The sequence below is a fragment of the Canis aureus genome, chromosome 5 (assembly GCF_053574225.1).
Source record: "Canis aureus isolate CA01 chromosome 5, VMU_Caureus_v.1.0, whole genome shotgun sequence".
Taxonomy (NCBI): Eukaryota; Metazoa; Chordata; class Mammalia; order Carnivora; family Canidae; genus Canis; species Canis aureus.
The window spans coordinates 73,094,095-73,120,551 of record NC_135615.1 but is presented as its reverse complement, the minus strand read 5'-3'; the positions used below and the strand labels follow the sequence as shown (position 1 = coordinate 73,120,551).

The 26,457-nt window shown below is 42.9% G+C and overlaps 1 long non-coding RNA gene across 1 annotated transcript in view; it reads left to right on the top strand.

Moving 5' to 3' along the window:
- The window catches only part of LOC144314583 (uncharacterized), a 35,533-nt gene that overhangs the window by 6,373 nt on the left and 2,703 nt on the right, over window positions 1-26,457 (top strand). The window contains exon 3 of the long non-coding RNA XR_013380468.1: window positions 21,495-21,607. This is a non-coding gene — a long non-coding RNA (uncharacterized LOC144314583). The remainder of the gene's footprint in view (window positions 1-21,494; window positions 21,608-26,457) is intronic.

Genomic DNA, 26,457 nt, shown 5'->3' with positions numbered 1-26,457 from the left:
TTTGAACTCACAATCCAGAGATCAAGGGTTGCATGCTCTTCCAACTCAGCCAGCCAGACACCCCTGTACCCAGGCCTTTCTAAACAAATCCAAATGTAAATCAAAACACAAGCCTAATTAAACTGAAAGTATCTAAAAGTAATATCTCTAACTTATATATTTCCATTTTTAAAAGACACAATGAATGTTTGATCAGTGTTTTGTTCACAGTTATCAACTTAAACTCTCCTGATTGATGTATCTGAAGCACATGGATCTGGGTTTTTTTCTGGTAATTTCTCTATTGTATTTAGGACAATATCTTATGATACACATGACAGTTGAACCTCTAAAAGCAATATATAATGGGTGGGATAAAAATAAGATTACTGTATGATCCAGCAATCCCACTTCTGAGTATGTATCCAAGAGTCAAAGGCAGAGTCTCAAAGGGAGATCTGCATACCCATGTTCATAGCAGCATTATTCACAATAGTGAAGAAATAGAGACAACCCAAGTGTGCATCAGCAGGAGAATGGATAAACAAGATGTGGTATATACATACAACAGAATACTATGGAGACTTATAAAGGAAGGAAATCCTGTCACATGCTGAAATAAGGATGAACCTTAAGTCACATAAGTGAAATAAGCCAGTCACAAAAGGACAAATAACAGTATGATTCCACCTACACAAAGTATCTAAAGAAGTCAAATTCACAAGTACAGAAAGTAGAATAGTGGTTACCAGGGCCGAGAGGAACTGGACAGAGGAGAATTGTTCAGTATACACTAAACTGTACACTTAAAAATGGTTAAGATGGTGAATTTTATAATTTTTTTGCCACAATAATTAATTTTTTAAAAAGTACTTTGATATAGGGATCCCTGGGTGGCGCAGCGGTTTGGCGCCTGCCTTTGGCCCAGGGCGTGATCCTGGAGATCCGGGATCGAATCCCACATCAGGCTCCCGGTGCATGGAGCCTGCTTCTCTCTCTGCCTCTCTCTCTCTCTCTCTCTCACTCTCTCTCTGTGACTATCATAAATGAATAAAAAAATTTTTAAAAAAAAGTACTTTGATATAGAACTACCCTATGATCCAGCAATCACACTACTAGGTATTTAAAAAAAGAATACAAAAATACTAATTCAAAGGGATATAGGTACCCCAATGTTTATAGCAGCAGTATCTACAATAATCAAATTATGGAAACAGCCCATGTATCCATCAATTGGTGAATGGGTAAGTAAAATGTTACACACACACATGCACCATGGAATATTACTCAGCCATAATAAAGAATGAAATTTTGCCATTTGCCATGACATGGATGGAATTAGAAAGTATTATGCTAAGGGAAATAAGTCAGTCAGAGAAAGACAAACACCATGTAATTTCACTCATATACAGAATTTAAGAAACAAAACAAAATGGGGGAAAAAGAGAGGCAAATGAAGAAATAGACTCTCAACTATAGAGAACAAGGGGTGCCTCTGCCTCTGCCCCTGCCCTTCCCCTCTGCTCATGCTTGCTCTCTTGTGCTCTCTCTCTCTCTCTCACTCAAATAAATAAAATCTTTTAAAAAAAAGCTATAGAGAACAAACTGAGGGTTACCAGAGGGGTGGGAGGTGGGGAGGGGGTGAAATAAATGATGGGATAAGGAGTACACTTGTGATGAGCATCAAGTGTTGTATGGAAGTAATGAATCACTATATTATAACCTTAAACTAATATTACACTGCGTGTTAACCAACTGGAACTTTTTAAAAAATTATTATTTTTTAAAAATTATTTATTTATTTATTTATTTATTTATTTATTTATTTATTTGACAGAGAGAGAGACAGAGCACAAGCAAGGGGGAGTGGCTGGCAGAAGGAGAGGGAAAAGTAGGCCCCCTTCAGAGCGGGGGCCTAATATGGGGCTTTAACTCAGGGCCCTGGGATCATGACCTGAGCCGCAGGCAGATGCTTAACCGACTGAGACACTCAGGCACTCCTTAATTGGAATTTAAGAAAAAACTTTTTTAAAAGAGCAATCAATAGCAATCTAGTTAATGCTATAAGAATGTGGGTCACTTTATGCCTATTTGGCCGTGTATAGAAATTATTAGAGTCTCTTTCACAGTTTTGCCTAAATTTCCACCAGTAAAAATACTTTGAGGTAGAATGAACTCACATTTTTTAGTGTATGTGCTGCTGAAGCGAGCACTAAACTCACATTTTAAAAAAAGATTTATTTTAGGGGTGGGTCGCTTATTTGGTTAAGTATCTGCCTTCAGCTCAGGTTGTGATCTTAGAGTCCTGGGATGGAGCCCCACATCTGGCTCTGTGCTCAGAGGGGAGTCTGCTTCTCCCTCTCCCTCTGCCCCCACCCTTGCTCATGCTCTCTCTCTCTCTCTCTCTCTCTTTTTTTTATGATAGTCACAGAGAGAGGCTCTCTCTCTTGAATAAAGATTTATTTGTTTATTTGAGAGAGAGAAAGAGAATATGAGCAAGAGGGAGGGGCAGAGGGAGAGGGAATCTCAAGCGGACTCTACTCTGAGCATGGGGCCCGATGTCAGGCTCAATCTCATGACCTTGAGGTTACAACCTGAACTGAAACCAGGAGTTGGATGATTAACCAACTGTACCACCCAGGCACCCCTAAACTCACATTTTTAAGATACGCAGTAACCATTGCTGTCTTCAGAGCAAAGCATTTCCAGTCCCCTGAATATATTATCTTCACTTTACCCACAGGCATCTTTTCCTCATGGGTACTATTGTTGTGTGTATTTACCCCTAACAAATTATTATGATTTGGCACCATCCAAGATCTCTTGCTGTATAGCCAATGATTCTGGTATAAAACTCAGGTGTTTTAGGAACACCTCACAGCAATGCATATAGGATTAAAATTATAGCCCTGGAAATCTACATGAAATAGAAATGGAACACTTTCTGCATCCCTATCACGGTCAGCTTTGTGTCACAAAGTGTGTTCTGGTTATCTATTGATATGTAACAAACTATCCCCAAACTCAGCAGTCTTAAACAATCGCTGTATTATATCTCACAGGTTTGGAGTCAGGAGTTTGGGCAGAGCTGATTTTTCTCTTCTGTATGGCATCAATCAGAGTCAGTTGGTAGTATTCTAGCTAGCAGATAGGCAGTGAGGCTAGTGTGGCAGGTCCAACACAGCCTTTCTCATGTGCCTTGTACTTGATGGGATTGGCTGAAAGACTGAGTTCAGCTAGCCCCCTGATCACATAGTCTCAGAACCTCTCTACATGGTCTCTCCATGAGGGTAGTTGAACTTTTTAAGTGGCAACTCAGGCCTCTATAGAGATGGGTCTTGGAAGTTGCCATTCTTTTAAGGCCAGCCTGGAAACTGACACTACAACACATCCATCCCCATTGGTCAAAGTGGCCATAGAGGTCATCCAGATAGACCTGGCCATTGTCAGAGTAACTTGGACCTATTGCCACTACTGTAGTTGGCCTGATGTTCACCAAAAGAGCTCCTGGGAAAACATTCATATTGTTGTGTATCTACTACTTTGTAATATGCTAGACTCTGAGGACACAGCAGAAATGAGGACACAGCAGAAAACAAATTAGACCAAACTTCTTCCCTCATGGAGCTCATATTCCAATCAATCTGTGGTCAAAAATACGTGTTGTATATGTTTGGCTGGGCTCAATATCCATTCCCACTTCTTTCTGCAGAAGTGGGAAGGTTAAAGATGGCACTTCCCAGGCTCCTCTATTGCTAGGGTTCTAGATGAAAACTAGGTATTGCCAATTAGAGGGACTGGGTCAGATTTACAAGAGAAATGAGTAAGAGGCAATTTTCCTGCACATTGGCTCTTTCTGGTGGTCAATAGGATCATCACTGGAGATGTGGGGCTTTTCTGTGTCAGTCTTTCAGTTTCTATTTCCAGCTTCATGAGTTAGAAAGATAGTTATAGCAACAGCAACCAGGAAGACAGTTCCCCAGTCCTAGCTTTCTGATTTCTGAACCTTATTTATAGAAGTATGTTCTTTTTTTTAAACATTTCTCTTTTTTTTTAATTTTTTAAATTTATTTATGATAGTCACACAGAGAGAGAGGCAGAGACACAGGCAGAGGGAGAAGCAGGCTCCATGCACCGGAAGCCCGATGTGGGATTCGATCCCGGGTCTCCAGGATCACGCCCTGGGCCAAAGGCAGGCGCTAAACCGCTGCGCCACGCAGGGATCCCCTAGAAGTATGTTCTTAAGATCAGTAATCCCCCAGCTGGCCTCCTGATGCGTACTCTCTCCTTCAGATTTTCCCACAGTTTTCTAAACATCTAGTTTCCTAATATAATTGCTTTCTGCTTTAAGCACCTAGAATGATTTCTTTCCTGTGTGGAAACCTGAGAAGGTATAACATTAAAATTGAAAATACTTGGTTCCCACTACGTCTCCCTTCTAGGTGGCTACCTACATGGCTACATTAGATGGCTACATTAGAGTCACTCCCTGGATATCTGAGCATCTGATGCCCTTGCCTTTAATGCCTCCCAGACAGTATGGAGTCCCAGACAGTTCTACAGCTTTAGGGTCTGGGTGAACAGGACCTGTCCCAGGAATCATTGGAAGCTTAGAAAGTCCAATTGCGGGATCCCTGGGTGGCTCAGCGGTTTGGCGCCTGCCTTTGGCCCAGGCCTGATCCTGGAGACCCCGGGTCAAGTCCCACATTGGGCTCCCTGCATGGAGCCTGCTTCTCCCTCTGCCTGTGTCTCTGCCTCTCTCTCTCTCTCTGTTTTTCATGAATAAATAAAAAAAAAAAAGAAAGAAAGAAAGAAAGTGCAATTGCTGCAGTGGGGGATCCAGGGACACCATCTCAGCAGGAACCCTAAAGAGGCAGGGTTCTTCCTCTGCTGGTCCCTTCACTGCTCCCACGGCAGTGTGCTTCCCAGCTATAAAATGGGAATAAGAATACTTTTCCTAATTCAAGGAGCTTTGTAAACTATACTACCACATAAAAATAAGATGCTACATATTATCTGAACCAGTGGTTCTTCCAGTATGGAAGTCTCCAACACACTATCAGGGAGTGAAGTGAAATAAAAAAATTACTTAAGATAATACCAACTTGGGGTACCTGGGTGGCTTAGTTGGTTAAGCATCTGCCTTCTGCCCAAGTCATGATCCTGGAGTCCTGGGATGGAGCCCCATGTCGAGCTCCCTGCTCAGCTGGGAGTCTGCTTCTCCCTCTCCCTCTGCCACTCCCCCTGCTTGTGCTCACTTGCTGTCTCTCTTTGTCAAATAAATACATAAAATCTTTTTAAAAATTATAATACTCAGTATTTTACTTTTTCACTCTTATTCTCCCAAGAGTATGGTAGAGGTTTCCAGAGGCTATGTGATGATGTTATTCCTCTGATAGCTAAGGAATATGTATTCAAAGATGTACTTTACTTTTAAGATTTATGTTTTAATTGGGAAAGGAGCAAATATTCATAGCTATAACCCATTTAAACAAAAGCTCTTTGGGGTTCAAAATCATTCTTAGGAGTATTAAGGGATCCAAGATCAAGACATTTGAAGGACGCCTGGGTGGCTCAGCGGTTGAGCGTCTGCCTTTGGCTCAGGGCATGATCCCGGAGTCCCAGGATCAAGTCCCATATCAGGCTTCCGGTGCATGGAGCCTGCTTCTCCCTCTGCCTGTGTCTCTGCCTCTCTTTCTCTGTATCTCTCATGAATAAATAAACAAAATCTTGAAAAAAAAAGACATTTGAGAGCTGCTGACTTAGACCATTGTAATTCCCATTTTTGTACTCTCTACATGGCCCCCACTTTAACATCTTCTGGATGCCTGCTTCCCACTCATGGTCATATCCCTGCCATGTCCAAAAATCTTCTACCAGGATGCCTTTCTATTTTGATTAACACACTTAAGATAGTATCTTCTTGCACAGATGTCCAATAGCAGCTGTCTTGGCACAGCCTTGAATCTCCACATAACTGAGTGGGGAACAAGAGACCCACAAACCAGCTCCTTCCCTTACTGGTACTGGGTCATCCTGGCCAGTTGCCGTGACCAAGCTGAGTCATCCCCACCCCTTATCTCTGTCCAATTCCAGCCTCCCCCATCCCTTATTGCAGTTTAGAGGTAGGTCAGGCTGAAGCCTCCTGGAAGCTTCCTGCCAACCAGATAATAGATTAATATTTGCTTTTAATTATGGCTATATCCTCCCCAAGAATGCTGTTATCTATGTATTTATACTCTGTTAGATTTAAAATTAAGACATAAACAGTTAGCAATGGATAATTCTTGTGACCAAGGATGAAGGAGAGTATTCACTTCTATGTTATACATAACAGGCAAGTTTGCTGGGGTTTTTTTGTTTTTGTTTCTTTTTTTCCTATCATAAGAATGTGTAGAGATTAAGGACACAATGTCTTTGGGGACATTGTGTCTGTTCTCCCAGAGTTTGCTGGCTCTCCCACTAATAATTGTGTGACACTACACAGGTCAAATAACCTCTTAGTACCTCATATTTATCATCTGTAAAATGGAGATTTTAAAAAGCACTTATTGGAGAAGTAGGAAGAGGAAGGAAAAAGTCTTTATCTCATAGAGTTGTATGAGAATTAAAAATATGTAAAATGTGAGATGCCTGAATGGCTCAGTGGTTGAGTATCTGCCTGTGGCTCAGGGTGTGATCCTGGGGTCCTGAGATGGAGTCCTGCATCGGGTTCCCTGAGGGAGCCTACTTCTCCCTCTGTGTTTCTCATGAATAAATAAATAAGATCTTTTTAAAAATATGTAAAATGCTTGGAATTATACAGATACATACCTATATAAATGATTAAAAATCGAGAAGAATGGAGATGTAGAATCTATGCTGTGAAGCTTTCATGAATTTAGAAATATAGAAAAAGATTATAACGGGTCCTAACGTCTTGATCTTTTTTCCCCAAGATTTTATTTATTTAATTGACAGAGAGCACGTGCACAAGCAGGGAGAGTGGCAGGCAGAGGGGCAAGCAGGCTCCTCACTGAGCAGGGAAGCAGGCTCCTCACTGAGCAGGGAGCAGGACTCAATCCCAGGACCCTGGAATCATGACCCTAGCCGAAGGCAGATGCTTAACTGACTGAATCATCCAGATGCCCCAAGTTCTGATCTTTATAAGGAAACTTGAGAAGGTGACAAGCCATTAACCCAAGTGCTTTGGAGAATGTCAAGCACTGGATGGTCCATTCTCCTTTGTTTAGAAGATGAGAAGAAGGGTGCCTGGGTAGCACAGTTGGTTAAGCATCCGACTCTTCGTTTTGGCTCAGATCAATCTCAGGGTCATGGGATTGAGCCTACTGTGGGCTCCATGCTGAGCATGGAGATTGTTTGGGATTTTATGTCTCCCTCACCCCTTGCTCATGCTCTCTCTCTCTCTCTCTCTCTCTCCACTAAGAAAAGAATAAAGAAAACAGTGGTTATTCACTTAAAGCTGTAACTATGTTTGTTATAAAAGGTTAATTTTTCTCCAGTTTAGTGATAAATTTTTTAAAATTCTTTTAATCAATTTATTTATTTATTTATTTGAGAGAGAGGGAGAGAGTGCGCACAGGGAGGAGCAAAGGAGGAGGGAGAGAATCTCAAGCAGACTCCATGGTGAGCAGGGAGCTCGATCCCACAACCCTAAGATATTATCTGAGCAGAAACCAAGAGTCAGATGCTCAAAAGACTGAGCCACCCAGGCTCTCCCTAGTTTACTGATAAATTAAGCCACTGATTATGTCTTTGCTGACCAGTATAAGAAGTCTAATTAACTTGACCAGTATAAAAGTCTGGGCAGGGGCATCTGGGTGGTTCAGTCAGTTAACCATCCAACTCTTGGTTTCCACTTAGGTCATGATTTCACATTCAAGAAGTTGAGCTCCTTGCTCAGCAAAGAGTCTGCTTAAGATTCTCTCTCCCTCTCCTACCCTTTCCCCCGCCCGCCACCCCCTGCCATGCATGCACACTCTCTCTGTTTCTAAAATAAATAAATAAAATCTTTAAAAAATTTCTGGACAGATTCTTTAAAATTTAGTAATACATCAAAATATATTCCTTCATGTGAAAAGAGTTATAAAAAATAAATATAAGACTCTAGTAGATTAACTTTTGTATATATGCTGTCAAGGAAACACACTGGCAGATTAATTTTAAAAAGCAATTCAGAGGGGCATCTGAGTGGCTCAGTCAGTTAAGCATCCAGCTCTTGGTTTCGGCTCAGCTCATGATCTCAGGGTCATGAGATTGAACTCTGCCTCAGGCTCCTCACTCAGTGCATAGTCAGCTGGAGGGTCTCTCTCCCTCTTCTTCCTCTGTCCCACCCCACACACTTTTCGGTGCTCTCTGTCTCTCTAAAAAATAAGTGAAAAATAAAAAGCAACATAGAGAATACAATTCTGATACATGCCACAACATGGATGAACCTCGAAATATCATACTAGGTGAAATAAGCCAAACACAGAAGGACAAATATTATCTAATTCCACTTGATGAGTTACCTAGAACAGGCAAATTCATAGAGACCAGAAGTAAAATAGAGGTTACTAGAAGTTGGAGGAAGAGGAAATAGGGTATAACTGTTTATTAGTACAGAGTTTCAGTTTGGGATGATGAAAAACTTCTGAAAATAGTAGTGATGGTTGTAAAGCACTGCCAGTGTACTTAATGCCAGTGACTTGTACACTTACACATGGCTAAAACAGGGTGGCCTGGGTGGCTCAACTGGCTAAGCAGCTGACTCTTAATCTAGCCTAGGTCTTGATCTCAGGGCTGTGAGTTCAAGCCCTGCATACCAAGTATGGAGCCTACCTTAAAAAAATTAATAAATAAAGTTAAAAAAGAAAAAAAGGCTAAAGTGGCGAATTTTATGTTACATATATTTTACTACACACAAAAAAATACATGCCAAAAAAAAAAAAAAAAGCCATGCAAAGGAAACAATGTAAAATTTTTTTGCAGGACAACTAGTCTGGATTCTTCAAATCATCGATGTCATGAAAAATCCAGAAATGGAGTGGAATTGCTCCAGATTAAAAGAAAATAAAGAGAGTGCCTACGTGGCTCAGTAGGTTAAGCTTACTCTTGGTTTCAGCTCATGTCATGACCTCAGTGTCTCTCTCTCTCTCTCTCTCTCTCTCTCTCTCAAATAAGTAAATAAATCTTTTTAAGAAAAAGAATAAAGAGACTCAACAACCAAGTGCAATGAGTGAACTTTGATCTTTGATTTGAAAAAAAAAATTTTTTTAAACAAGTCTTTTTTTTTTATTTATGATAGTCACACACACAGAGAGAGAGAGAGGCAGAAACATAGGCAGAGGGAGAAGCAGGCTTTATGCACTGGGAGCCCGACGTGGGATTCGATCCCGGGTCTCCAGGATCGCGCCCTGGGCCAAAGGCAGGCGTCAAACCGCTGCGCCACCCAGGGATCCCCTGAAAAAAAATTTAAATACATTCTTGGGAGGTGGGCGGGGGGGATGGGGTGACTGAGTGACAGGCACTGAGGGGGGCACTGGACAGGATGAGCATTGGGTGTTAATGCTATATGTTGGCAAATCGAACCCCAATAAAAATATACAAAAAAATAAAATACATTCTTATATCAGTTGAGGAAATCTGAACATGAACTTTCTGTAAGATATTATAGAATATTTATTATCTTTTTAGGTATGGTTAATGGTATTGCATTTATGTAGGAGAGTGGAGTTATCCTCAGGAAATATATGAAGTATTTAAAGGGTAATGTCTGCAGCTGTCAAAGAGTTCACCAAATTTAAAAATACAAGGGCGCCTGGGTGGCTCAGTCTGTTAAGCATCTGCCTTTGGCTCAGGTCATGATCAAGAAGTCCTGAGATGGAGCCCTGCATCAGGCTCCCTGCTCAACAGACAGGCTGCTTCTCCCTCTCCCTCTGGCGCTCCCCCTGCTTGTGCTCTCTCTCTCTCTCTTTCTCTTTCTCTCTCTCTGTCGAATAAATAAATCTTTTTAAAAAATTTTAATGCAGAACAAAATTAAAGCAAATGTAGCAAGATGTTAGCATTGTGGAATTTAGATGGACATATAAGTGTTTCTTGTTTTATTCTTTCAGCAATTCTGCATATTTGAAAACACTTGAAAAATTCTGAATCTTGATATTTAAAGACAGAGAGAACAGTATTTGTAGAGGACACCTCCTATTTGTGTTCATCCAGTGTACACACCCCTCTTCTGGTAACAGAACTTCCACTTACCTTCTGAGCATTCTCTCTCCCATTGTATGCTCACTTATTATGAATCTCAATCAAGGTGCCCTCTCCTTCCCTGAGAAAGGGGATAGGGTATGCAACACAACTCAGGTCAGTCAAACAGTCTCTTGGGAGAATTTAATCTTGGGTAGATCAGCACAAGGCACACCCGATAGTTCCTGGAGAAACTGCCCATCATTTCCACTACCTAGATCCCTAGAGCTACCCTGTATGCTTTTGCTGAGGCTTGACTGATAGCCTTTTCTTCAGTGTATTCTATATTTTCCCAATAACATATTTTGTTGTTGTTGTTGTTGTTATTAAGACCAGAATTAGTCACTGATGTCTTTAACCAATGAACCATAGCTGATCCAGTGTTTGGTCTGTAAGAGGCATATGGGGTGCCTGGTTCATTCAGTTGGTAAAGTAGGCGACTCTTGATCTCCAGGTTGTGAGTTCGAGCCTCACGTTGGGTGGAGAGACTACTTAAAAATTTAAAAAAAAATTTTTTTTTTAAAGAAGAGTGGCACAGGGATAATTTCTAGCATGAAAAATCTCTTGCTTTTATATAACAGTTAAAATCATAGAGGCAGGCAGCCTGGGTGGCTCAGTGGTTTAGCGCCACCTTCAGCCCAGGGCATGATCTTGGAGACCCAGGATGGAGTCCCATGTCGGGCTCCCTGCGGGGAGCCTGCTTCTTCTCCCTCTGCCTGTGTCTCTGCCTCTCTCTGTCTCCCTCATGAATAAATAAATAAAATCTTTTTTTAAAAAAATCTTACAGGCAAGAGATAAATCACAATTGTGAAATGAGCTGTGAACCCTAAAACCGATAAAAAGCTTTCAGAGTGTAAACAAAGGAAAAAAAGAAAAACGCATTAAATTTATTCCTTCATTGAACTGCAGTCTCATCTATCAAAGTAGGCAATGAGAGTGGAAGTAAATGGAACATAGAGAAAGGGGGCAGCCCGGTGGCTCAGCGGTTTAACACCACCTTCAGCCCAGGGCTTGATCCTGGAGACCTGGGATCAAGTCCCACGTCAGGCTCCCTGAATGGAGCCTGCTTCTCCCTCTGTCTCTGTCTCTGCCTCTCTCTCTCTCCTCTCTATGTATTCTCATAAATAAATAAAATTAAAAAAAAAAAAAAAAGCCTCACTGCTCCACCGAGGATGGGCTCTCACAGCAATATGGCCACCATGTACCAAGAGCTCAGGGTCACACAGGTGCTGGGTTAGTCCTTCGTATCCATCATCTCACTGAATTCTCCCAATGGCACAATTATCATTTATTATTCAACTACATATACTCTGATTATCCCCCCTTTACAGAAAATTGAGTGAAGCCTAAGGTTGCTAAGTCACTAAGCCAAAGTCCCAGAAGGAGGAGGGGCAGGATCCCAATATAGGCAAGTGGCTCCAGTGCTCTGGGCAACAGACCCTGGAGGGCCAGCAAGCTCCAGCTTCCTGGTCCAGCCTCATGGCAGCATCCCTGGGGCCTAGGCCCCTACCAAGTTCCCGAGCCAATGTGGAGAGAAATCAGTGGATATTAACAGAGACTCTGCTGCTCTCCGCTCACTCTGGTCCCAAGAGCTTCTTCCACAGTGTTCAACTGCTGCTGGCTTCCTGAGTCACCTCTCCTGCCCGAGAGAGCAGAAAAACCAGGTGGGGAGCCCTAGCCATCCCGATGCCACACCCTCTCAAGGTACTTGCTAACATTTTGCAGTGTTAACTCCATTCACAGGAACTAGATTTCTCCCACTCCTACTCTCCTGGAATTAGTAAAGCCTAATGATTAAAAGCAATAGCTTTGGAGGCAGACACACCAAGGCTCAAGTCCCTGCATCACTTCTGCCTCCCTGTATTAAGTTTCTTCATCCTCAACCTCCCAACCTCAAGTAGGAATGCTAACCTTACCTTCTTAGTAGAGTTGTGAGATTAAGATGCTTTCTGGTCTTTTGTAAGCACTCGGTAAATAGTGTTTGTTATTTTCATGGTTTCCATTTTTATTGCCATGCTATAATCTGTCATTTGGGGCTTAGATCTCCTGCCTTCTTTTGTCATATTTTTTTCTCCCTAGTAGTGAATCCCAACCTTTGAGGGCTCCCAGGGCATGGATGGGTCTTCTTCGTTTTGATGTATCTTCCAGAAACAAGACTTTAGCCTACCTGAAGTCTTCATTTATAAAAGTTATTTCCAGGTGGAAGTTTGCCGCAATGCCCACCAATTTTCATCTAGAACTTCAATGTAGGTGATATGCCCCCTGAGAGAACCAATAAAGGATGGGGCATCCTGAGGTGGGGCTAGGGCATGGGCTCTCAAGTCAGCTGCACCTGGACCTGCATACTCCCTCCCTCTCATCTCTGAACTTCAGTTTCTTTAGCTATAAAATGGGGAGTCTTGGGGCACCTGCATGGCTCAGTTGGTTAAGCATCTGCCTTTGGCTGTCATGATCCCGGGGTCCTGGGATAGAGCCTGATATCAGGCTCCCTGCTCCACAGGGGGCCTGCTTTGCCCTCACCCTCTGCCTGCCATCCCCCTTGCTTCTGCTCTTTCTCCTTCTGTCAAATAAATAAATAAAATCTTTTTAAAATTAAAAATAATAAAATGGGGAGTCTTGCTTTTAACCTGAAGAGATGTAGTGAGGATTCCATGAGATAATGGCGGGAAAGCCCAGGTACCTGACACAGAGTAGGCAGGGATAGTGCCCATTTCCTTCCCTCTGGGAAGCCATCACATTTTTGAAATACTGCCACCAGCATCCTAACAGAGAGGTCCCAGCCCTAGAGAAATAGCAAAGCTCCCCCTTTCCTGTTGCTCCTTCTACCTTCTTTCTCATCCTTATTGTGTTTCTCCAAACCTTTGCCATTCTGAAGTTGGGGTGGGGCAGGGAAGAGAGTCTGTCCCTGGGGTTCAGCTCTGAAGTGGCCCTGCTCAGATGCCATTTGGTCAGGAGCCAGATTTGCTGCTTAGAAAAACACATCCGTTCTGGGCACCACTACTGAAGGGGAGAGCTCTGAGAAACGTCAAAAGCAGCAGTCAAGATGATTAAAGAGTTCAAGAATAGGACCTTCAGGTTAAGGAAGTGAAGGCAGGATGGGAAGGCTAGGCTGCTGAGAAACACTTTTCAAAGAAACAGAGCCTATGTGTGTGTGTGTGTGTGTGTGTGTGTGTGTGTGTGTGTGTGTGTCTATGCTGTAGACTGGCAGCGGTGAGTACGGGGCAGTGAAAAGGTCTTGGTAGGTCCATTGAAACAGAGGCCAGAAGTCTCTTTAAGAAAAAGAATACGATGGGGATCCCTAGGTAGCTCAGAGGTTTGGTGCCTGCCTTTGGCCCAGGGCGTGATCCTGGAGTCCCAGGATCGAGTCCCACGTCGGGCTCCCTGCATGGAGCCTGCTTCTCCCTCTGCCTGTGTCTCTGCCTCTCTCTCTCTCTCTCTCTCTGTCTATCATGAATAATAAATCTTTAAAAAAATAAAAGAAAGAAAAAGAATACAAAACTATCATTACAGAAAGGTGCTTCCTGGGCTTTGGAAGGGTTATGAGCAGGTGAGGTGCCCTGAAACATAAGCTCTGCTGATTCCACAGTATATTCACCTCATGAAACAAACTGGTGGTTACCAGGGGGGAGGTGGGTGAAGGGGCTGAGTGAAATAGGAAAAGGAGATTAAGAGCATACATATCATGAGGAGCACTGAATAATGTATAGAATTGTATATTGTACACCTGAAACTAACATAACACTGTATGAACCATATTGGAATTAAAATTTTAAAAATTTGCATCTAATCAAGGATGTGACAAGTGAGCTGGCAACAGGTCTGGGAAATGAACATACAACTAACTCCATTATCCTGCAGACTTTGGCTGGAAATGCCGTCTCTCCCTTCTTCCCCAAACTAATGCCTCCTTAGTCTACAAGTTGCAATGTAAGCCTTACCCTCTTCTCCGACATCTTACCAGAGGCAGCCCTTCCTGCCAGCATGGAATGGTGTGCCACCCTCACGTGTACACCTCTCACATTGTGCTTGTTTGTACCACTCCCCTTGTGTATGAGTTATCTATTGCTGAGTAACACATTTCCCCAAAACGTACTGGTTTAAAGCAACACGCATTCATTATCTCACAGTTTCTGTGGATCACACAGTCCCGCATGGTTTAGCTGTCCTCAGTCACCTTCAGGCTCAACTAGAAAAGATCTGTTTCCTAGCCCATGTGACTGTTGGGATTCAGTTCCTCACAAGCTGCCAGACTGAAGCCTCAGTTCCTCAAGAGCTGCTGGCCAGATGCCTCCCTGGGTTCCTTGCCATGTAGGCCTCTCTGTCAAGCAAGCAAGGCAACTGGCTTCATCAGAGTGAGCAAATGAGAAAGCCAAGAGAGAGTGCCAGCAAGGTAGAAGTCACAGTCCTTCATAACCTAATCACAGAAGTGTCATTTATCGCTTTTATCACATTTCATTCACTAGAAGCAATTCCCTAGGTCCAGCCCATACCCCCAGGCAGGGAATTACACAAGGGCATGAATACCAGGAGGTGAGAATTGTTTGGAACCTTCTCAGAAACTGCCTACCACAATTGTCACTCCTTCTCCATATTGTCATTGCCTATTGTCCTGCCTGTCCCTGCCATTCCATCATGAGTTCCTTAAAGACAGGGACTACATTTTACTCACCAGTTAGTCCTCCTTGGTGCCTAGCACAGTCCTCTTGGGCTTTTTAACTGAATAGATGATGAATAAATGAATGGCTGGTTACTTATGGTAACAGAAAATGAATGGCTTTTGGTTCCTTTGGTAGGAACCAAAGACAAGCATATCATTTTACTTAAGCGAAGGTGCTATTTGGGGCACCTGGGTGGCTCAGTGACTGAGCATCTGCCTTTGGCTCAGGTCATGATCCCGGGGTCTTGGATCGAATCCCCATGAGGCTCCCTGCAGGGAACCTGCCTATGTCTCTGCCTGTCTGTACTCTCATGAATAAATAAAATCTTTAAAGAGAGTGAGAGAAAGAGAGAGCGTGCTACTTATTACCTTTTGACCCAGTCATTTAATTTCTAGGAAGTTAAACAATCAGGAATGCACTTACAAGGATATGTTCAGAAGTTTACAAATTAGTTGTGAGGATGTTCTATGGAATTGTTTATAAGGTCAAACCTCCCCCTCAAAAAAACCAACCCATAAACTACCTGAATGTCCAGTGATAAAAAGTTGAGTAAATGCATTATGCTACAGTCATACAATGGATATTCTGCAGTCTTTAAAATGAAAGGTGTTAAGCAATAGTGCGTATCAGGGAAGGATGCTTGCGACACTGCATATTATCTTAATATTGTACAGTATTGCACATTATTTATTGTACATCTGGAAAGCAGGTAGTTGCAAAGTAGTGTATGTATTCTATACCTTTACAAAGTAAATATGCACATAGAAAAAGTCTAGGAGGATTTAATCAGCTTCGAGTAGCCATGAAATTATGAAGATAAACCAATTTTTTTTTAAGATAAACCAATTTTAAACTGCTTCAACAAACAAGTATTTTTGGCTTTGTAACAGACTATCTGGAGGCAGGCAGCCTCTGGCCTTGGTTCTCTCTGGCTCAGTATCACTGCAGTTCTTCTGGTATTCCCCTCATGCTTGCCCTGCCCCTGCAGTCAGAAGATTGCTGCCCCATTTCCAGGCAGCATACCCACATTCAAAGTAGGAAGAACAAGTAAGGGGAGGCTCCAGTGGTGGCTAACTCATTACTAGGAAAGCAAGAGCTTTCCCAGATGTCCTCCACTAGATTTCCTTAACACTCTCCTTGGTTGAGTCACATGAACAATCCTAGCTCGGGAGGCTGGGGACACTAGAAACCAAAATTTCATGATTAGCTTAGAAAATCATGATTTATCCCCTACTTTCACTATCACTCAAACAAACTTGGAGGTAGATCTGTTAGGAAAGAAGGAGAGTGAAATGATATTGGGTAAGCAACTAGCCTCCTTTAGACAGGACATGATCCTACCCTACTGGTCCCAGTCCCAGTCCCAGTCCCAGTCCCAGTCCCAGTCACCTCATTCCTAGTCTGCTCAGTTAATCACCTGCTATTCCCTGAAGGCATTGGAGCTTTCAACATATGAATATAAGATTCAGGGTTAGAAAATGTGAAAAAAAACCTGCTAGTTATCTTCCATTACCCATGATTTCCTTCTTGTAATAACAAAATAACCCTCATCTCAAGATATTGAGGGACATATGGCTGCCCAGCTCTAGCCCGCTTTTCCCAAACCCCCTTGCAGCCAGCTGGGCGTGACCATGCGAGGACTCACCATTGGAAAGTAAATAGAATTGGTATGAACCTCATTTCTCCTACATCATTTCTTAAAAGGAAATTGTTAGGCATCTACTTATTTTCCCCCTCTCCCCCAAGTTGGGGCCGTTGGTATAGTTAGTGGTGGAGAACTTGCTTTAGCAATGTCCTAGGAAATGGCAGAGCAGTAAGAATAGAAGGAAAGTGTGTTCCTAAATGTCTGCCTGGAGTGGAGCCACTTACTCATCTCTGGACTCACTCTGAGCCACTCATAGGCTTAAAGAAATAAAACAAGGGTAGGGATCCCTGGGTGGCGCAGCGGTTTAGCGCCTGCCTTTGGCTCAGGGCGCGATCCTGGAGACCCAGGATCGAATCCCGCGTCGGGCTCCCGGTGCATGGAGCCTGCTTCTCCCTCTGCCTATGTCTCTGCCTCTCTCTCTAACTATCATAAATAAATAAAAATAAATAGATAAATAAAACAAGGGGCACCTGAGTGGCTCAGTTGGTTAAGTGTCTGCCTTTGGGTCAGGTCATGGTCCCGGGGATCCTGGGATCTAGCCCTGCATTGGACTCCTTGCTCAGCATGGAGCCCGCTTCTCCTTCTCCCTTTGCTCTTCCCCACTGCGTGCTCTCTCTCCTCTCTCTCAAATAAAATAATAATAATAATAATAGTAATAATTAATAAATAAAATCTTAAAAAAAAAAGGGGGGCGCCACCTTCAGCCAGGGTGTGATCCTGGAGATCCCAGATGGAGTCCCGGGTCTGGCTCCCTGCATGGGGCCTGCTTCTCCCTCTGCCTGTGTCTCTGCCTCTCTCTCTGTGTGTCTCTCATGAATAAATAAATAAAATCTTAAAAAAAAAAAGAAATAAAACAGCAACGACAACTATTAAACAAGAGATTTTTAAAAAGTATTCTGTATTTTTGAATCGCTTTATTAAAACAACTTATTCTACTTCCTAACTAATATAGAAAACAAACTGCGTTATGCTAACAATTGTTGTTAATAGTTTAAAAGGGGGTTAGGGGACACCTGCGTTGGTCAGTGGTTGAACATCTGTCTTTGGCTCAGGGTGTGATCCCGGATGTGGGATCAAGTCCCACATCGGGCTCCCTGTGAGGAGCCTGCTTCTCCCTCTGCCTGTCTCTGCCTTCTCTCTGTGTCTTTCATGAATAAATAAATTTTTAAAAGTATCTTTAAAAAATAAAAGGGGGGTGGGAGGAAAGATGAGAAAAGAGAGGAGTCAAATAAATGTAGGCATAGGTGTTTTTATAAAGAAGTGGGAGAGACAACCAAACTATTAATAGGCAGGATATTGATTGAAGTTGGTCACAAGACCTGATGGGGGAGGTACCTGGGTGGCTCAGTGGTTGAGCATCTGCCTTCCACTCAGGTCATGATCCTGGGGTCCTGAGATTGAGTCCTGCATCAGGCTTCCCGCAAGGAGCCTGCTTCTCCTTCTGCTCCCTCCTTCTCCCTCTCCCTCTGTCTCTGACTCTCTCTCTCTCTCTCTCTGTCTCTCATGAATAAATAAATTTAAAAAGGAGGAGGAGGAAGAGGAGACCTGATGGGTCTACTTTGGTTTGGAATGGAGTTAACATGTTTTAGCTGAAGCTAAATACGAGGACCAAGGTGAGACTGAACCAGTGCAGCCTGTCTATGGGATGAAGGCCCATGGCTCAAAAAGGGTCTGTGAGCTATGAATTAGACGACAGGACCATTAATCAGGGTCTTAGGTTGCAAGCAATAGAGAGCAAGTCTGACTCTTTCAAATAAAACAAACCCCACAAGGAATTTATTGGAAGGACACTGAGGAGTTCAAAGAATCTAAGGAAGATCTCAACAGCCAAGTCCCAGGAAAGGACAAGATCCAGCAAAGCTCTAAGAATCCCACTAGCAGAAACTTCCAGTTCTCTAGAGCAAAATAATCTGGAGGGTTTATTAAAACACAGATTCCTGGGGCATCTGGTTGGCTCAGTTGGAAGAGGATGAAACTCTGGATCTTGGAGTTCTAAATTTGAGCCCCACGATGGGTGTAGAGATTACTTTTAAAAAAATCAATTAGGGATCCCTGGGTGGCGCAGCGGTTTGGCGCCTGCCTTTGGCCCAGGGCGCGATCCTGGAGACCCGGGATCGAATCCCACATCAGGCTCCCGGTGCATGGAGCCTGCTTCTCCCTCTGCCTGTGTCTCTGCCTCTCTCTCTCTCTCTCTGTGACTATCATAAATAAATAAAAATTAAAAAAAAAAAAAATCAATTAACTTAGAACAGAACAAAACAAACAACAACAACAACAAAAACAGACTCCTGAGGCCTACCCTAGAATTTCTCACTCAGTAGGTGTGATATAGGGCCTGGGAATTTGTATTTCTAACAAGTTCCCAGATGCTGATGCTGTTGGTCCAAGGACCACAGAGGAGAACTATTGCTTTATGGTAAACATATCACATGACTCAGCTCTGACTACCTTCCATCCTTGCATGTCTCCAACTTCAAGTTTCCAACTAGACTAGAGAAAGTCTAGTTGACTCAGAGTTGGGTCATGCCTGTGGTCAGAAAGGTAGAGTCCTGTGATGGTAGCCCTGCAAGTATCACATGGGGTGGAGTGGAATAGAAGTTCCCCAAAGGAAAGAATAGTGAACACACAAAAATAGTTGTCCTCAAAGTGGCAATTGGCCAAGCTGAATGCACAACTCCATCTGGAGTGAGATCTGGGCAGCAACGTCTCCTCTTTGAGGCAGAATGTTCCAGAAGAGAGAATAAAATGATAATGATAATAATAATAATAATAATGAGAGAAAATGGACTCCTGTGGACCATTATTTCTATTCAAATCTCATTCTATTTTCCTAACAAAGGAGATGCCTAAAAAATATAAAATAAAATAAAATAAAATAAAATAAATAAAATAAAATAAAATAAAATAAAATAAAATAAAATAAATAAAAGGAGACTCCTGCCCCCAAGAGGCCAATGATCAATTCCACCAACTCCTTGATGACTGATTGGATCCATGAGGTGGCTTTAGACTTCACAGTGAGGTGCATTTTGACCAATTATGCCACCGCCCAAGACAACAATCATCCTGCATACTGTAGCTTTTCTCAGACTCAGAGAGACTGACACTAAAGATAGTTCCTAAAAAGCCTAAGCATCCCATTTTTGCATTATATTTTGTAGGCTCACAATGAATTTTCTCCTTTAGGAAAACTTCGCAGAGGGAAAAAAAAGTCTGTTAACCTAAGTAACCAAGCCTATATAAGTCTAAATTGTCATCTATCAGATTTTCTTAAAATGAGGCCCACTTGAGCTTATAAACCAAGGTGATGATTTAACACAGCAACACGGAATGTGTTAAAAACACCACATTAAAATTTACACAGCACTCAATGGGATATACCATATTAATAGAATAAAGGACAAAAATATGATTGTCTCAATACAGGCTTATTTCATTTTATTGCTCTTCACTTAATGGCACTTCACAGATAAATTGAAGGTTTTGTGGCAACTCTGTGTCAAGCAAGTCTGTCGACGTCATTTTTCCAACAGCATTTGCTCGCTTCGTGTCTCTGTGTCACGTTTTGGTAATTCTCTCAGTATTTCAAACTTTGTCATTATTATTACATACGTTATATGACACCAAAAGCTCAGATGATGGTTAACATCTATTAACAAAAAAGTTTTTTTTTTTAATTTTTATTTATTTATGATAGTCACACGGAGAGGGAGAGAGAGAGGCAGAGACATAGGCAGAAGGAGAAGCAGGCTCCATGCACCGGGAGCCCGACGTGGGATTCGATCCGGGGTCTCCAGGATCGCGCCCTGGGCCAAAGGCAGGCGCCAAACCGCTGCGCCACCCAGGGATCCCAAAAAAGTATTTTTTTAATTGAGGGATGTACATTTTTTGAGACTTAATCCTATTGCACCCTTAGTAGGCTACAGCATAGGAGGAATATAACTTTTACATGCACTAGGAAACCCCAAAATTCACTTGACTCACTTTATTGTGATATTTGCTTTATTGCAGGGGTCTGGAACCAAAGGCACAATATCTCTGAGGTTCGCCTATAGATGCATAAAAAAGCATTTGACAAAATCCAACCTCTTTTCATGATAAAAACACTCAACAAAGTCAAGAGTAGAGGGGAACTCTTTCAGCCTAATAACGGGGCATCTATAGAAAACCTACAGCTAATATCACACTTAATAGTTGAAGACTGAATGTTTGCCCTTAAGATCAGTGTAGAGTGGCTGCTAGGAGCTGGGGACAGAGAAATAGGAAGTGACTACTAATGGGTACAGACTTTCTTTTGAGGATGTTGAAAATGTTCTGAAATAAGACGGTAGCAAATGTTGCACAACCTTGTGAGTGAATATCCTCAAAACCACTGAGTTGTGTGCTTTAAAATGGTAAGTTTCGTGATATGTGAATTATATCTCAAACAAAATTGTTACTAAAAATGTATATTTACACAGGGGCAACTAGTTAAAGTATAGCTAGAAGGCGAAAAAACATTCCACAGTCCCTGGCAATTTGTTTGAGACAGGAGAATTATTTCTTGTAATATCCTCTTGAGCTTCCCCAAAACAGGAGGGAAAGAGATCCCAGCCTAAGAATTTAATTTTGTTAGGGGGAAGAAAAACCCTGTAATTTTCTAGTGTGTTTGGTCCTTTGTTTTGAAGGGCCCGTTAAGGGTCCTTTGTTTTGAAGCGTTCAGTGAATCAGTGTCAGCCTGGCCTTTAGCCTGACGTCTGGTATGGAGAAGAAAATCCTTTGTGTAATGAAGTATGAGAAGTTCGGAGTACACAGGAGACTGGAATGGAGCTAGGGAGAGGCTGGAGGAGATGGGGGCCAGTGGATTCCTAAAGGGGGATACAGTCAGAAAAAAATTCCTCTTGGCAGGAATGGCCCATGAAATTTTAGGACAGTGATGTCTTCTAGATCATTTTAAGCTGGTGCCCATACTATGCTGAACTTGTCCTTCTGTTTCCCCCAAATCTCAGTGGAATCTGCAAAGTGCTAGTGATATTTGGATGAAGGGAGGAACCAGGAATGTGTCCAGAAGTGTCTGAGAGCGCCTGCAAGAAAAAACAGCACCAGAGGAGCAAGAGTAACTGTAAGAAATGCTATTTCTTGGGCTAGCCAAGAGGTGGTCACCCCACATCCATGTCATCCCTTGCCAACATCACAGAAATTAGGGAGAGACAGCTGGAGACCAACCTAAAGATGGCTTTGGGGGCACCTGGGTGGCTCAGTTGGTGGAGCATGTCACTCTTCTTTTTTTTTTTTTTTTAAGATTTATTTACTTATTTGAGAGATAGAAAGAGAGCGTGAGAACATGAGCAGGGGGCAGAGAGAGAGAGAGAGAGAGAGAAGCAGATCCCCTGCTGAGTGGAGAGCCTGACTCCGGGCTTGATCGTGGGATTCTGAGATCATAACCTGAGCCCAAGTGAGACACTTAACTGACCACTCAGGTGCCCCAGGAACATGTCAGGCTTGATCTCGAGGTCGTGAGTTCAAGTCCCACGTTGGGGGTAGAGTTTACTTAAAGAACAAAAAAGGGATGAGGGTATCTGGGTGGCTCAGTCAGTGGAGAATCCGACTCTTGATTTTGGCTCAGGTCATGATGACAGGGTCCTGGGATCAAGCTTGCAATAGGGCTCCATGCTCAGCAGGGAGTCTACTTGAGATTCTCTCTCTCTCCTCTCTCTCTCTCCCCTCCACACCTACTCCTTCATGCTCTCTCAAATAAATAATCTTAAAAGAAATAAAAGGAAGGCTACATGTTATAAAAAGTCAAACTCAAAAAAAAAAAAAAAAAGTCAAACTCCAAAAATAATTAACCAATAAGGATATATTTTTTTTCATATAACAAGAAGTCCTAAATTGGATGGGTTCTGGGGTTGGTGAATTCAGCAGCTTAATGAAGTGATCAAAGGCCCACTGTTCTTTGACTCTTGCTGTTCTACTATCCACAGTTTGTTGGCTTGTCTTCAGGCCACCAGAGATCCAATTACCCTGTTTATATACTAAAGTGAGCCTATGTTTTCTTGATCAGAATTCTTTTGGCTACAAATGTCAAAAATCCAATCTAGGCCAATTTAAGGAAAATAGGAATCAAATAGGACTTCAGGCATGTCTGGAACCAAGAGGTCATCAAACTCTCTTTTATTTCATCTTTCACATTTATTTGATTCTGTTTGGCTTTGCTCTCAGGCAGCAGGATGACTGCTGGCATACCCAATCTTCAATGCCATATATCTCATGCTTTGTAGTGGGGGAACAGGGAGGGTGCCATGGGGAGGGAGAGAGAGAGAGGTTCTTTTCTTTCTGGTGTCCATATGACAAATTTTTTTAATATTTTATTTATTTATTCATGAGAGACACAGAGAGAGAGAGAGGCAGAGACACAAGCAGAGGGAGAAACAGGCTCTATGCAGGGAGCCCGATGTGGGACTCGATCCTGGGTCTCCAGGATCACACCCTGAGCTGAAGGCTGATGCTCAACCACTGAGCCACCCAGGCGTCCCCCATATGACAAATTTCATGAAGGGATCCTGACTGACTAAGTCACAGGCCCAACCCTGGACCAATTGCTGGCAACAAAAGAACATAGACCTTGGATTGACCAGCCTTGTGTCTTCCACCACTCCTGGGACTTGAGGTCAGGACCACCCAAACCACAAAGACTGAGCTGAATTTGGGGAAGGAAAAATGATTTCCCACGGGAAGACAGGCAGAGCAACAAAAATGTGTCTGGCACCTCCCTGAAGGCTGAGAACAAGAGGACACCAGGATTCCAATACAAACTGAGGCTAACAGTCACCTTCCAAGAAATCAGAAGGAAAGAGTGAAAGAAACTGGAATTTTGGGAGGGCCTACTATGTACTTTCCCAAGGTCACAGAGCTAGAACATGACAGAGCCTGGATTTAAATCTATGCCTTTTTAGTTCTAGGGGGACTAAGCACAGAGGAGACAAGATAAAGAGAGACTACACTATTGTGAAGAAAAAAAGTCCAGCAAACACCATAACAAAGCACTTAGCCCAACCAGGGAAGCCTTTCTGGAGGAGGAAATGCTTGAACTGAGGTTTGAAGGACAATAGGTGTTTGTCAAAAGAGTAAAGGAGAGAAACAGGAAAAGAGGTTGTCTGAGTAGGCGGGGAGATCTCCAAAGGCCAGAGTTTCAACTTTGGAGAGTCACTGTCTCCGTGGGGTGGGAGCTTCCTTGTCCTGCCTCCTCTCAGCCCTACCCCATGCCATTGCGCCATGACAAGCCGTCATTTTTCTGAGACACACAGTTATTCCCATGGGGGTTTCCAGAAGCATTCTCACAGTGGTTGAAGCAGTGGCCTTCATTCTACTCTCTGTATGGCCAGCTACTCTCTGTATGAGTATTGGCTATTCACTTCCCTCTTTGGATGGAATTATCCATACAATTAGAGTGGGCAAACGGACTGTGGTGATGGTTGTACATATCTATGACTACACTAGAAACCACCGAATTGTACACTTGAAATAGGTGAAATGTATGGTATGTGAATTACATCTCAATAAAGCTGTTTTAAAAAAAAAATTGTGGGCTAGGTGATAGGGCAAGTTGCAGAACTACTGCAGTCAAGGCTTTGCTACTTTGTAGCCAGGTGACCTTGGCACTTTGTTTTGCTTTATCTCTCTGAACCTCATTTTTTTGAACCTCATTTTCCTTGTTTTAGGAAGGGAATTATATCCTTGTCTCATTTAGGTAGTTAAGGAAAAGGTGCAGTAAGGTGTTGCAATGTTAGAATTCTGGCTCTATCACTACGGTCTCTCTGTGCCTCTACTACCCCCCTTTTTTTTTTTAAGATTTTATTTATTTATTCACGAGAGACACAGAGAGAGAGAGAGAGAGAGAGAGAGGCAGAGACACAGGTAGAGGAAGAAGCAGGCTCCATGCAGGGAGCCGGATGTGGGACCCGATCCCGGGTCTCCAGGATCACACCTTGGGCTGAAGGCAGCGCTAAACCGCTGAGGCACCCGGGCTGCCCCTACCCCATCTGTATAATGAGAGTAAGAAGACCTAGTTCATAGCGTTGTTGGGAAGATTGACTTGACACCTATTCAGTTCTTAGAACTATGCCTGGCAAGTGGCTCAATAGTTAAATAAAAATGGTAGATCATTTATTATATCCACTTCATAATCCTAGATTCTATTTGGGAGCTTCTCTAAGAGATTAAACTGCCCACCGAAGTCTCTATTGGATTCCCTGAGAACTGAGGATTCCCCTGCCTTCAAGGTAGTACACAATTTTGGGGGTGGTCAGCCAACCTGTGCTCTTCTTCTCTAAAATTGCCTTTTCCATATGAGTGGGCTTTGGCAGTTCCCAGCCATGACCAAATGGACAGGGGCAGACCCCACACCTGAGCTGGAACAGTCAACTTCTTTCTCCCAAAAATTTGGAAATTAGGACACTAGTATGTGTTTACCGGGTGGCGCTGGAGCTGAGACATTTTGTGCCATGGTAAAGGAGATATGAAGAAGACAGGGAGGAGCCCAGAACAGAGCCATAAAGAAGAATACGAAACCCCTAGCCTCAGAGGGAAAAGGAGAGAGTAGTTCTACCTTGAACCCTGGTGCATTCCCACTTAGTCATTTAACAAATTTATTGAACATCTACTATGTTCTACGCCCAAGAATAAAGCAGTGAACAAGAAGGACAGATTCCTACCCTGAGGAATGGAAACCCACTGAAAAGTTCTGTGCAGGGAAACAACATAATCTTACTATATTTTTTAAAAATTGGGGCACCTGGGTGGCTCAGTCAGTTGGGTGTCCGACACTTGGTTTCGGATCAGCTCATGATTTCATGAGTTGTGGGATCAGGCCCCATATTGGGATCCATGCTTGGCAGGTGGTCTAGTTGAATATTCTCTCTCTCTCTCTCTCCCTCTGCCCGCCCCCCATGCTCACTCATGCTCTCTCTAGAGAGAGAACATGTGCAAAACCGTGTGAACATCAGAAGGGGCAGAGGGAGAGAGAGAATGTCAAGCAGACTTCATGCCCAGCACAGAGCCCTATATGGGGCTGGATCTCACAACCCTGAGATCATGACCTGAGCTGAAACCAAGAGTCAGATGCCCAATCAACTGAGCCACCCAGGTGCCCCCCAAAATAAATCTTTTTTTAAAAGATTTTATGTATTTATTCATGAGAGACACACAAAGAGAGACAGAAACATAGACAGAGGGAGGCCTGCTGCGGTACTCGATGCCAGGACCCCAGGATCATGACCTGAGCCAAAGGCAGACACTCAACCACTGAGCCACCCAGGTGCCCCCCAAAAAATAAATCTTGAAAAAAATCATTTTGGCTGCTGTGTGAAGAATGAGTTGTAGGGGAACAAGTGGAAAATTGGAGAAAATGTCGCAATGGTCCAGGCAAGAGATGATGATGGCTCAGACTATGGCAGTGCAGAGGAGTGGTGACCAAGAGGGGATCTATTTTGAAGTTTCCAGTTCCTGGTTCTAGTTCCTCATGAGACCTGTCTACTTCCTGCCTGTGAGCTCATCCAGATTCCACACCCCCCCCCTTTCCCTTCTCCAACGTGTTTATTATGCTTGGACTAGTGTGTACCACGGATTCTGTTATTAGGAGTTGAACCATCCCTGACTAAGTCACCTTGGTTCTTCAGGCTAGTTTAATTCACCACTAGCCAGGACATGACCAGTTTCATTTTCCCTGCATTAAGGAAAGTGTTTTCTCCTATGAGTCACACATATAAGAATCAGCAAGTTTCCAAGGAAATGTTTTCTTCTGGAGAACTTTCAAAGGAAATAGTCAAAGAAGATTTATTTTGTGATATGGAAAAAATGCTTATGATGTATCCTATGCTGTCTCCTATTATATCTACAAGGTCAGATAAGGGGAACAGATAATAGTAACATTTGCTAACATGTTTGGCTATTATGTGCCAGCCTTTTTCAAAA